At 45.2% G+C, this 12,722-nt stretch overlaps 1 protein-coding gene and 1 non-coding gene across 2 annotated transcripts in view; both read right to left on the reverse strand.

Moving 5' to 3' along the window:
- The window catches only part of ATP8A2 (ATPase phospholipid transporting 8A2), a 504,492-nt gene that overhangs the window by 217,842 nt on the left and 273,928 nt on the right, over positions 1–12,722 (reverse strand). The window lies entirely within an intron of this gene.
- Positions 7,271–7,373, reverse strand: LOC115290954. Its single transcript, XR_003908325.1, has one exon. It is a non-coding gene; the product is annotated as a U6 spliceosomal RNA (small nuclear RNA).

Below are 12,722 nucleotides of genomic sequence, written 5' to 3' on the forward strand. Positions count from 1 at the left end.
TTTTTAATGATGCAGAAACCAGCACCAGTGATTTAATTTGTGAAAATGTCCATTTAAAGAAAACAGCCTTATGGAAGAGACTATTTCATTAAAAAACATTAAAATATTACACCTTGTAGAGGGACAGATAGAGGCTATAGGGGAGGGCGGGCAAGAGGGTGTGTCTGGGCAGACCCAATAGGTGCCTGAGGCTAGTTTACATGTAGGCACAAAGAAGTGACATTTAAACTCACTCAGTGGTTCTCCATTTGACTGAAGTGCTCCCTTATTATAAAAATATACACACAGAGGGGCACCTGGGGGGCTCAGTCCGTTAAGCATCAGCCTTCAGCTCAGGTCATGATCTCATGGCCCATGAGTTCAAGCCCTACGTCGGGCTCTGTGCTGAAAGCTCAGAGCCTGGAGTCTGCTTTGGATTCTTGCGTCTCCCCCTCTCTCTCTGCCCCTTCCCTGCTCACGTTTGAGCACTCTCTCCCCTTCAAAAAGAAATAAACATTAAAGTTTTTTTTTTAAGGCACACAGAAATGAGCTATCTTATACATGAGGAAGCCACGCAGTGCTGCCTCGGTGCCTTACAAAGATGTAACTGAAGACGCAGTTCGGGTTTTATTACAAAACTTCAGTGGCCGACCAAGAGGCAGCCTCACAGGGTTGGGACCAGAGCAGAGCACATTCTCAAAAGCAGAATGAGCACTTACCGAGAAAAACTACCATCCAGGAGATAATGGGTTGGAGACAGTAGCGCCATACACCTTGTTCTAAATGAGCACTATTCACAGACTTTCAGGGATGAGCGTGTCTGGCTTTGGCGGCCCTGGCAGTGAAGGGTCCCACCCCACTCTAGCATTTCCAGCAAAATCTGAGGCATTATGGAGGCCCTCCTGTGGGCAGGATTTCTCTCCTTCCTTAAAAATTTCAAACCACAATTTGATAATATAAAAGATGGGGTTTCCTACAAAATGCTGAAGTTACTGTTCTTTCCCCAACCTTATAAAAGAGCAGACAGGATGACAGACAACAAATGGGAACATCATGGACACCAACCTTTCAAGAACTGATCCCAGTTGAGCCGGGTGGCTCAGTCAGTTATGCGTCCGACTTTGGCTCAGGTCATGATCTCATGGGTTCTGAGTTCAAGCCCTACATCTGGCTCCATACTGATGGTGGGGAGCTTACTTGGGATTCCCTCCCCCCCCCTCTCTCTCCCTCCCTTTCTCTCTCCCTCTCTGCTCCTTCTGTGCTCTCTCAAAAACAAATTAAAAAAAAAAAGAAAATTAAGAACAAAAAGAATTGATCCCAGAATTATTTAACAGGTATATCTCTTTCAGTAAAGCAGTGTATCCAGGGTAATGATTTTACCACTATGGGGGATGCATTTGCCTCCCTCAGTTTCACCTTTTCCTTCTTTTCCATCTTTCCCTCTCCACACCTTACCCGACATGCTAACCCAGTCATTTATACGGTGGACATTCAATCAATGGTGACTAACTACCAAAATCATGATTCTAAGACTAATGATATCTCTAACCATAAGTGTGAACAATAGGAAAAATACAGTTCTACTTAAAACTTTCACATATATGGAAACATGCTACTGGTATATAATCCTGCAAGAGTACTTCTAGTCAGAGATGGAGAGACTGAAAGAAGTACAAAAGCAACTGTGCATCTTGGTGAGATCCAAATCCATCGCCCTCAGAGAGGAGTTCAAAACACCCACCGTTTCCTGTGGTCTAGGGACGGACTCTGTTAGCAAACTTCCTGACCAAATCGGCCACTGATATTGATTCTGTTTTCTACTAATATCCTTAAAAATAGTATAGGCTTATTATAGGCTTTTTGTGACAGCTCTTAATGACACATAGCAGGCAACAACCATTGGCTTCACACAGGGCTCCCCTGGCAAGGGCTAACACCAAAGCCTGGTCTTTTCTCCCCCTGCCTCTTCAGATCCAAATGCTTGGACAATGATAAGCCACAGTCAGTCCCTAAGTATCGTCCTTAAGCATTTGGAGGGCTTAACCCAGACTGGCTTACTAAGTCTTTTCAACTGGTCTCGGGCATGTGGGGTGATGCAAACCATCCAAACAAAGTCTTACTATGTAAGCGCCTCACCACATATTTGCTCCTTGCACAGAGGTTTAAGGCTAAAATCATATTCCACCGCAATCTCAACTTCCTACCTACCTTTGCCCTATTAACAACCTTTCAACACAGTACCCAGTAGAATAAGCATTTGACTTGCTGGCTGAATAAAATGATGGACCTAGATCTCATTATTGGTGATGCAAATCTGCATGAAGTAACTCTGAACCCTGATAGGATCCATCCACGCTTGAGAAATACAGGTTAGTACGGCCACAGGACGGGCAGGGGAGCGAAGTGGAGAGCTCAGAAAGCACTGCTTATCTGGGGGATGTTCTGATAACACTCCCTGTAAGAAGGTCGTGTCCCTTCAGTTACAGTGAAGGTTGCGTACTTGCTGCACTGTGCCGCTGGCACAATGTGACAATTCTGACTATGCCAGGTGAGGTGACAAGCTAGCCGTGCTAGCACCCTGCTTTATATCTTGGTGGTGCAATTCCACAGTCATGTTAGGAATTTAAATTTGGTTGTAAGGGGAGGGGCAGAGAGAGAAATTTGGGGGGAGGGGCAGAGGCAGAAGGAGGGAGAGAGAATCCCTAGCAGGCTATGCAGCATCAGTGCAGATCCCCACGTAGGGCTCGAACTCACAAACCATGAGATCGTGACCTGAGCTGAAATCAAGAGCCGGACCCTCAACCAACTGAGCCACCCAGGTGCCCCAGTGACTTTAGGAATTTAACACATATATTTGGGCATCTATTAAATCTAAATTGCATAAAGCTTAAAATCACCAAAGCATCCCAAAATTACAAAAACTATTTTCAACATGGTGTAAGTATTAATTTTTTCAAAAATACTAAGGTTAAATGTTTCCACACTCCAGAATCGACCTCAGTTTCCAGAAATAGGAGATGAGCTCTCCTTCACTCTCTCTCCTGGCCTCTCTCTCAGGGAATATCAGCCAGGCAGGCTGGAATCAAGATACAAATTGAGAGCTTTTTAAAAATACTATTTATATGACTGTGCCACTATCACAATATATTAACAATAACTACTAATAGTTTCCTTGTTGTTTACAAAGTTCACTCAACTCCTCCGATATTTAATTCTATGGCTTTAAGGGGTTGCTGTCTTGGTGTTGCACACGCGCGCACGTGCACATGCACTGTACAAAATGCAGTCTTGATTTTCTTTCTAGTATTGAACCCTGGAAAACAATCTTGCCAGTATCTTAATCAACGTATTCTGCACTTTTGCTTTGGATGCATTGCCCAGAGCTTAAACGTGAATAATGCGATGACTCCATATTCTGGTCATCTGAAGTCACCCGTCTATGGGCCCAAATCTTGATTCCAAAATCTAAAAAACTTCTCAGCCAACAAGAATTTTCAAGGAGGAAAAACAAACCCCTAATGGCTGATTTGGGGACAGGACAATATATTTATCACTAATCTCAATGACTCTTGCCCGGTGACTGGCTTCACTGTCCTGGGAGCATTCTCCTCTCCCCAACCTGGGAGGGAGGGATCAGCCACGGTACAGTTGTGAGTCATGAGGGAACTTGATAGTCTTCATTCACCGAACAAAAACCTTATAACCTGATCCCGCATCCTGGCCGTAAATGCTGGCCGAGCAGCTGAGGTTTTCAGAGTGGCTCTCGAGAAAGGGAGGGCACCCTGTCAGCCTGAGATCAGTTTACTCCACACCCAGAAAGGGCTCACTTTGAAATAAGTATCCCCTGCTTGGGGGCTCAGAATTTATGCATCTATACTTGTGTCCATGACAATTTTATTGCATGTCCAGGAAACAGAACAATTAAAGTGGCGCTCAGACAGGAGTCTAGCTTCTGAAAACCTAACATCGCCACTGAACGTTACAGAATATATTAAGATCCGGGCCACCACATTTGATGTAAAAATTTAATGGGTCCGACGCTGTGAATTACATACAGGTTTCTATGCACTGAAGTCAAAAGTCAACTGGCTATAGTCTGCTTCTTCCTGTGCGAGGCTGAAAAGAAGGGCCCAGACTAGGAAGGCTGGGATTTAAATAAGAGATATTAGATCCTTCTGTTCCCAGGCTGAACCAGGGATTAGAATAACACATTTAAATACCTTAATGTTTTTAGCACAAAAAGCATTAATTCGATACTCTGCTTCCTTGAAATGCTTTATTAAAGCCCCCCAAACTCTCTCAGGAGTGTCTGCCTTCCTTGGGGTTAACATACATTTATTGTTCTCTGCTGCAAGTTTCACTAGTATTTCAAAACAGCGTGCCTGGCTTTCACTGTGGGGATAGAGGGAATAGGAAATGGAGCCGAGAGGAAAGCTGAGAAGGCTCTGAGTTTTGACATTTCAGAGCGAGCTTACAGCTCCTTCAGGACCCGGCGTCATGAGCTCATGCACCACTAAAAATAAATGACGTCCAAGGCCCTTAACAGACTGATTTTAATTAGACCTGCCCTTCACCTATCACCTGTCACGAAGGTCACCAGATTTCCAACGCAAGAAACAAGCCAAACTGGAACTATCTGTACTCTGAAAAAAGTGGGGCAGCCTATCTGCCTCTTGACCTTGACCCCAGGCCTATTAAGAGCTTTAAGAGCCACAGGGATGGCAGTGACCTACACCACATGCACCCACCCTCCCAAATTAGAAAATCGAGGAGTGTAATTTGTTGGGTTGAAATGCAGAGAAGTTAGACAAAACTCTTTCATCCAAGAACCATATACCCCTTCTCGAACCTAAAGTCTATATTTAATTGGCCACTAATCCTTCACCTCAATAGCGAGAAATGGTTAATGTTTTTCTGCGGGTACATTTGTCTGAACCCATAGAATGTATACCAAGAGTTCACTCTAATGCACACTATGGACTCTGGGTAATACGAACAGGTCAGTGTGAGTTCATCAATGGTAACAAATGTCCCACTGTTGGGGTGGAGGGCTGCTAGTGGGGGAGGTTCGGCATGTGTTGTGAATATCTTCGTACTTTCTACTCCATTTTGCTGTGAACCTCAAACTGTTCCAGAAAATAAAGTCTACTGGAGAGGAGGGAGGAAGGCAGCAGCATTCCACTGCTGCCAGAGAGAACATGAAAATGACTCCTGCTGGCTCTCTACCTCTGCTCAAGTCCAGGAAAGTGGCAGAGAAAGACCAACGGACATCAGGCAGATGGGGCAGGAGAGAGACTGGGCAGAGTGACTAGCCGTACGCGGGTCTGTGTAGAGAGAGAACGTGAGCCCCAAGACAGTGCGCACCCACAGAAGAAATCAATTGTTAACAGCCAAGTCTCAGAGTCATCAACTTAGTCTACTGCAAGTTTAACTTGTAACTTGCTCTTCTAACAGACGTCAGACTATCATAACAACACTTCTCTGGACAAAGTCCGGTCTGAAATATAGTTGGCTGAATGGTACTTCTGTCTCCATACTTAGGCTAGGAGTTACCTGGTCTTAGGGATTTCTTTTACTCATTTCAACCCATAGCACCAAATACAATAGGTAACAAACATCTGTTGAATTACGCATTTTTAAATGATTGTTTTAAGGCTTCAAACACACCTCTCCTTGTCCTTATTCTTCGTTTTGTTTCCACTTCCTGTGCAAGACATATTTATCATACTCACTGAATAATGATCTTTCAGTTTTGATCAAAGAAAAAGAAAGATTAAAGTATTTGTTCATTACAACACCTGTTCAGAGGAGCTCAGATCTCAACCTTCAAGTCCACCCGGTAGCTACACTTTTTGGAGTAAATTAACACCAACAACCACATTTCTCAGGTTACCACCTCCTATAAGCAAGAGCCACCACCTAAAAATCCAGTTTGCCATTTATGTGGTTTGACAGGTGGGGTCAGCGCCTCCCACATCTGCCCCGTCCACCGTGGCTGCAGTGGAAAGGTGAGCAAGATCAACACTCCTATCGGGACAGAGAGCCTAACACTGAGCTCAGCTAGGAGATCCAGACCAGAGCTAGCTACATGCGTGCCTGCTTGGACCTGGGCTATGGCCAGCGGGGAGTGTAGAAGGAGGAAGATTCCGGCCAGGAAACCTGAGGGGCCGAGGGGATGTACCAGGAGCACATTCAGCAAGGGCTTCCGGCTTTATGCAGAAGCCTTTACTTCTCACCCTATAAATATCTAGAAACACGACAGAGATGGTGAGAAACACTGACACCTTGCAGTTACACCCACCTCGCAGCTGAGAACGGGAGTCATTAACCAAATGAAGCCACATATAAGGGGGTTTGATAGGAGAGGCTACGCAATGTCATAGCCAGCAAAGTTATAGTGAATACCCTCTCCTTTCATTTCTCAGCCCCAAATACATAGTAGCTCATTAAGTTGAATTGGAATATACTATAGATAGAATCTAAAGCAGTGATGCCTTTGGTGTCAAAATTTTTAAGTGACGTAACAAAATGACCCCAAGGCAAAATGACAAATGTGTGCCGGGCCTGCCTCTGGGCTCCAACAAAATGAAGGTGATAAAAGCATGCACTGGGTCCAGTGAAGCTTTTTTTTTTTTTTTTAAGAGAGAGAAAGAGAGAGTGCAAGCAGGGATGGGGCAGAGTGACAGAGAGAGGGAGAGAGAGGAGAAGAGATGGGGCAGGGGGCGGGGGGAGGGGGAGAGAGAATCTTAAGCAGGCTCCAGGCTCAGCACAGAGCCTGCCATGGAGCTCTATCCCACAATCCTGGGATCATGACCTGAGCTGGAATTAAGAGTCGAACCCTCAACCAACTGAGCCACCCAGGTGCCTTTTCCAAGATCCTATGGCTCACACTCAGAGTTGTCCAGGGCTCAGTACCAGATTCTGTGTGACCTGAGGTCCAAGGTGATAATAACTTACATGTGGGGAAGATCCCATCCTTCTTCCAACGGCCCCCACCTTCTCCATCCCTCGGAGAGTCAGCCCTAGGCCAGGTTTTCAGAGTGCTCACTGCTCCTACTGCGGAGAGGGGAGCACGTAACGCAGGTGGTGGCCCGAGCAAGCACACGAACAAGGAGACATGGGGGGCAGGGAGGAGGCTTCGAGTGAGAGGACCCCACAGACAGGGGCACAGATGGGACCCTAGCCTCTGCTCATCCAGGCAGTGACCACCTGGCTCTGTCCTTGCTCCTCTGTGACCAACAAGGAGCGTTTCTAGTATTTCCTGCGCTCTGAGACTTAGCCTGATTTGTTGTTTTAAATGGAATGTTTCACAGATCTGCGTGGCACCCTTGTGCAGGGACCATGGCAAGCTTCTCAGTATTTTTCCAACTTTATAGCACACGTCCTGCCAAAGCCAGCACTAAAACCTACCTTTTTAAGTTGAAAGCAAAAGTAATATTTTATTATTATTTTATTGATAGCAATAATAATAAAGGAACAGCAGCAAAGTGCTGCTTGAATACACAGTACTTCGTCACCCATAGCTGAGCTAATTTAATCCTCACTGCGACTCTGAGAAGCCAGTAGCATCATCCTGACCAGCTCGAGGGTGAGAAAACCCGGCTCAGAGAGGCTGGCACTGCGTGCCCGTGGTCACAAAACCTGACAAGTGGCCAAGACCTACGTGGAAGGAAGGGTCACACAGTTCCGCCGGGCGATCGGGCCAGGCCAGGAGATGAGCACAGATCACGTACTCCCAGCACTGTGAGGGCCCCACGAAGTTACCTGATCTCGATTCTCGGGTCTTGGCTTTCCATCTGAGGGAGTCACCAGTGCCACGTGTATCACAGAGAAGTCACAGAGACCAAATACACGCGGCCGGTGGGTAAGCAGCTTGAAAGATGGGGAAAACCTGCATCTTAATTTCCACCTGATTCGTGGACTAAGTGCCAACACCCTCACCACGTCTCCATTGAGGACACCATCCAGGCTGCATGCTAGTCCTGGCTGGGAAGGTCCCCCTCTATGTTCCTGGCTTAAGGGCCTCCCAGCATTTCAGGATGAGACAGGAGGACATGGGGGGAAGGGGGAGAGAAATAGCAGGGAAGAAAATTTTGGCTGATATGTCCTTATTTGAATTTATCAGTGCCCCCCCCCACCACCACCTTAAGGTCCTGTATCTGACTGTTTTCATGTATAATTTTACCTAATTTCTTTGTATGCTGACCCATTAAACTGCATAATACTCTGCTCTAATATCCATACATACTGAATATAAATACAGGTAAGCGCAAATAAGGGTGGGAGTTCTTGCAGGGTAAAGACTATGTCTTCCGTTTTTAATTGTCCATACATCTAACAAAGTGTGTGGCACACAACGTCTGCTGCTACGTTTACCTCCATGGGTCACGGTGCAGATATAATAGAAGCAGTTCTGTTAGACACTGAGGGAAATGGGGCCCATGGAGGCTTGGAGCAGGGAGCGAATGAGGACAAAGAACAGACGATGGTCAGCACAACGCCCTCCGCAGCTCTGTCCCGGGGTGCAGCTGTGAGTTAACGTGGGAAAGGCTGTCTCAGGAGATGGAACTGTAGTAACATCAGAGTTTTTCTTGAATGATTAGAACTACGTTGGCTTAGTCTGTCCTTGTGTCTTAAATTCATGTCAGCTCCTCACTAGAACACATTACAAACTCGAAGAACACATAGCTGTCACCAGCGGGCTGACCCTCTCGAGCAAGATCCAACATGGGAGCATGATGCTTTCTCATTTTGTACTAGAAATAGTTTTTCTTCTTACTCTTGTCCCCCCAAACAAAACAAAAGAGCAAATAGCCCAATGAGAATGCAATTAGTAAAATGGGAGCCTATAATCCATTTTACTCTTCCCAAAGAGACAGAAATTGCTAGAACACAAATTTCAGAGAAGCCTGGTTATGTCATATATCACCAATGAATAGATCAAAACCAGAAACGCCCCCTCCAACAGATGACCATTTTCTTTTTTTTATAGTTTATTGTCAAGTTGGTTTCCATAGAACACCCAGTGCTCATCCCCACAAGTGCCCCCCCCATGCCCATCACCCCTTTTCCCATCTCCCCCCCCATCAGTCCTCAGTTTGTTCTCAGTATTTAAGAGTCTCTCATGGTTTTCCTCCCTCCCTCTCCTTATTTTTTCCCTTCCCCTCCCCCATGGTCCTCTGCTAAGTTTTTCCTGTTCCACATATGAGTGAAAACATATGGAGTCTGTCCTTCTCTGTCTTATTTCACTTAGCATGACACCTTCGAGGTCCATCCATGGTGCTACAAAGATTTCATTCTTTCTCACTGCCATGTAATACTCCATTGTATATATATATACCACATCTTCTTGATCCATTAATCAGTTGATGGACAGTTAGGCTTTTTCCATGTTTTGGCTATTGTTGACAGTGCCACTATGAACATTGGGGTACACGTGCCCCTATGCATTAGCACTTCTGTATCCCTTGGGTAAGTCCCTAGCAGTGCTATTGCTGGATCATAGGGGAGTTCTATGGATAGTTTTTTGAGGAACCTCCACACTGTTTTCCAGAGCGGCTGCACCAGTTTACATTCCCACCAACAGTGTAGGAGGGTGCCCATCTCTCCACACCCTCGCCAGCATCTATAGTCTCACCGTTTTCAGTTAGCCTAAAAATCCCAATGAAATCTGTAATTATATATGCTCTTATATCACAGATGATCTGTTGTTATAGTAATAAATAAAATCTAAAAAGCACTTTATCTCCTAAATGATGATTAAATACTACAAAAAGAAATTAAACTAAAACTTGAATTGGTTACTACTTGATCTGGACAAATTTTAAAGCTATGACCTCCCTGCCTATGTTTGGACATCAGCCAATTCTCCGGGACATTTAGTTAACCCAGGACTTTATGGGAGCTCCAAAGTTCTAAGTAAAATTATTTTTAAATTGAAGATATTATTTTTTACTTAAGGAAAAATATTTTTCACCATTATTGGAAAGATAGTTTGGGCTGATTTTAAGAGGCTAGCTGTAGCCCATTAAATCATATTAGTAAAAGCTAAAAAAAAAAAATCACATAGAGTTTTTCCATTTGAAATATTTAAAGTTGAAATTTTCCTAAGAAGCAAATAAAGGCCATTCCTTTCTGGGAAAGATGATGGCCTTCTGCGCCTGGGCAGTGACCATGGCAGTGAGCACATTTTGTTTGACTTGCCCTCTGCTAATCTCATCAGTAACAAAGCAGAGGCCAGGGCCAGTTAGTTTAACAAGCCACCAATACTCTTTGTCACTTTTCTTTCTACATTCTGGAACTCTCTATCAGCTGGTAATGAAATGCAGGTCATTAACAGAACAAAAAAAATAGATTAAACAATCCAGCCACACGGACTAGTCAACCAACAGAAATGCATTAGGCAATTAAATCAGATATTTAAGGACAGCCTTATGCTTTGGGGGGTGCTATTGATAGGTGGGGCTATCAATCCTGATAGAGTCAAACAGTGTTGTCTAATGACTCTTGGAATGAGTCATCCACACGTGATGCTAAGTGCAAGGGAACCAATTTCTTTTCAAGACCCTGAGTGAATGAAGGAGAGAAAACTATGCATGACAATTGGTTTAATACACTTTAATGGTAATTGGGAAATTAGCTGCTATTTCTTCCGGACGCTATGTTAACTAAGGAAACAGACTTTTCCTTAACTCTAAGGGGCTAAGTTTTGACACAAGTGGTATTTCTCTTTTTCTGTGCACCGCCACCTACCAAGCACGGTGGCAAAGGAGACCCTTCACACAGTCAGGGAGATGCTCTGCTCCAGGAAATTATCACATGCCTCTCGTGCGCCAGGCCCATTCTCACGACAACATGTCTCCAAAACAGATGCCAGGAAACATCACTACGGACGTGGCAGGGCCATCTCTCTAGGCTGCGGAGAACTTTCCCTCTGCGATCCCCCCATGAAGCCCAGCACCCCACTCGTTTTGCAATAAGCCCCAACATTTGTCAACTTTCTTTCTACATTCTGGAACTCTTTATCAGCTGCTAACGAAGATGCATGGCTGGCACTCAGCCAGCCTTGTGGACACTCTCACCCCACCAGAACGAGTCTCCAAATGGACAGCCATGTATTATTGCTCTACAAGGCAGAGCACTGGATTCATTAAAGGGGAAGGGAAGCTAATAACCACACAACCAGACTGTCTGGCCAACATTCATATGAATCAGCACTGAGCTGGGTGGCTGAATAAGCTAAAAATGCTTTTCTAAATGTGTATGGGTTGAGCCAAAGGCAGCTGCAGGACCACAGCCCTTGGGTGTTAATCACTCAGTTTGCAAGTCCCAATATGCATCAGGCAGGTCTGTCTGGGCCGCCACTTCCCGGATCCACCTGCTTTGCGGTCCACAGAGCATACACACGCTGTGGCCAGCGCTGGGCTCCAGCAAGAGCACTAAGCCCTAGTGATGCAGCACTCCAGCCGGGCACACTTGAGGTGAGGGCTGTGGAGCCCGACGGAGCAGCCAAACATACAGGGGAGAGTGGTGAGCCCTTAAAAATAAATCACAGATGTCTTTGTCTGAGTTAGTTTGAGAGAACTGGAGGGGATGGCAGGCGGGGCCGACAAAAGAGCAGTTCAGGAGAAGGGAACAGCTGCAACAGCGTTTGTCAAAGACTGAAAGCACTAAAAATACACAAGTGGACGTGGAGATAAAGAAGCACCTTGATCTACTACCAACGTGCTTATCTATAACTACGCATGACTTCTCAAAGGGCAACTCAATGGCAAGAATTGATGCTACAAAAGAAACAGATGAGTAGACAAGGTAGTAGGCTTCAGACAGCCCCAAGAGCACTGTCTCTAGTCCCATGCTGTTCAGAATCCTGTACCATCTATCAGGCTCTGGGCTGAGAGCTCAGACCCTGGAGCCTGCTTAGATTCTGTGTCTCTCTCTCTCCACCCTTCCCCTGCTCACGCTCTGTCTTCCTCTGTCTCTCAAAATGAATAAATGTTAAAAAAATTTACAAAATGAGAATGCTTAAGATCTAAAGTTGTCCACACGGAACACGGGCATACAGCACCCACTGTGTACTACTGAATGAAGGCAGCAAGCTGAATGACTGCGTGCATACTGACATCCAGTTTGCAGCCCACACTAGTCAACAGACACGCACGTGCACCTGTTGAGATAGAAGTGCAGGAGGAATTAAGTTAGAAAGTGGTTGTCTCTGACAAGAATGGACTTAGGGGAATTACTCCTTCATTTTTCTTCTCTCTGGTTCACATCAGAGACATGCACTACTCTTCTAATGAAAAAGCAAATGCGTTCTTAAACACAAAAGCTGATTAAATACCCTTGGAGACCTTCCTCAACTGAACTCCTCTCTGAAAGCTTTTGTGACCGCCGGTGCCTTTGATTGTAGCCATTTGAATGATATTATACTACAAGACAGCTATAGACTCATATATGTATGTCTCAACTTTCTAAATACGAAGGCATATGGAAAAAAGTCCTTAAAAAGAAGATGCCGACGTTTCTTTGCACTGTGCCTCCCGCCCTCTGGGTATGGGCACAACCTCAGCCTCACTAAACATCTATTGATGAGGTGGAATTCAAAATAAGCCAAGTCTGTGGGATTAACTCAGTTACCTTCAAATAAAGCCAGAGAAGGCTATAGGAGCAGCAGGAACCCCTCCCCCCCACCAGTAAATCACATTTACACAGAGGGGTAGATTTCACCAGGAAAATGTGGAGTT

Source organism: Suricata suricatta, chromosome 4 (genome assembly GCF_006229205.1).
Source record: "Suricata suricatta isolate VVHF042 chromosome 4, meerkat_22Aug2017_6uvM2_HiC, whole genome shotgun sequence".
Taxonomy (NCBI): Eukaryota; Metazoa; Chordata; class Mammalia; order Carnivora; family Herpestidae; genus Suricata; species Suricata suricatta.